The sequence below is a fragment of the Octodon degus genome, unplaced genomic scaffold, assembly GCF_000260255.1.
Source record: "Octodon degus isolate 3935 unplaced genomic scaffold, OctDeg1.0 scaffold00107, whole genome shotgun sequence".
NCBI lineage: Eukaryota > Metazoa > Chordata > Mammalia > Rodentia > Octodontidae > Octodon > Octodon degus.
In genome coordinates this window covers 9,096,458-9,097,522 of record NW_004524683.1, presented here as the reverse complement: position 1 = coordinate 9,097,522, position 1,065 = coordinate 9,096,458, and the positions used below count along the sequence as shown (strand labels likewise).

The 1,065-nt window shown below is 41.9% G+C and overlaps 1 protein-coding gene across 3 annotated transcripts in view; it reads right to left on the bottom strand.

The window, feature by feature from the left end:
* The window catches only part of Eif2b3 (eukaryotic translation initiation factor 2B subunit gamma), a 152,925-nt gene that overhangs the window by 134,668 nt on the left and 17,192 nt on the right, over nucleotides 1-1,065 (bottom strand). The window lies entirely within an intron of this gene.

Genomic DNA, 1,065 nt, shown 5'->3' with positions numbered 1-1,065 from the left:
AGTGATCCACCTGTTTACAGCCTCCCAAGAGCTGGGAATATAAGCACGCGCCACTATACCTAGTCTCAATTGCTGTCTCTGCAGGCCCCGGGGGTGGGGCCAGCACGGGAGGCCCGGGGATCGAACCTGTGGCCCCTACTAAGCTATTTAGTCTGCCCTAGAAGTATTCTTCTTTATGCTCAAAGTATAATTATAATCCATAAGACTACCCACATTCATAATGACTTAAAACAGACCAAGTTAGATCTAGAAAATTTTCAGATGATCCTGATAAGTACACTGAGGTCTTTAAAGGATTTACTCAGACCTATACACTAGACTGGAAGGATATAATGTTAATCTTAAATCAAACCTTGACTTCTAGTGAGAAACAAGCAGCATTACAAACTGCTACTGCATTTGAGGATGAAGATTATATCATTAATTTTAGACAACTAGAACATAGGCAGCCAAGGGAAAAACCAGTTCCCACTGGAGCCCAAGCAGCTCCTCCCCGAGACTCCTTCTGGCTTATAATGCTACTTGGGAAGAACTATATACTGTTATCCTCTTAACTCCATCAGTTGTCAAGGTAGCAGGCCTAGACTCCTGGATATAGCACACTTGACTCAAGTCCTGGGAACCAGACTGTCACAGAGCATTGGCAGCTACCATTGGAATACTCCTGCAAACCCATATAAGATTTAGGATTCTTGTTCAAGTAAAAAAACAAAGTCTTCAGATAAGTAATCTAAGATGTTATTCTTAGCCCTCTTACTAATCACTTTACCACTTAAGGGAGTATGCAATTCCTTTCAAAGGTGGGCACAAGAATATTCAGAGTCATTATGACAAACATCTCGCTGGACATGTGGCCTGCTCCCTTTTTCCAGTATACCTGGACTTCCTTGGTAGGTATCCTTACTCCAAGGAGATGAGTGGAATAAACTACAAGACTGTATCAATGAAAGAATTCAATGCTTCATCATTTAGCCCATCATTACAAGGTAGCTGAGTGGCCTATAAACTATACTCTTGGGGCTGGACATCACAGAATTTTTTCTAACAATGCCACTGAACCCTCTT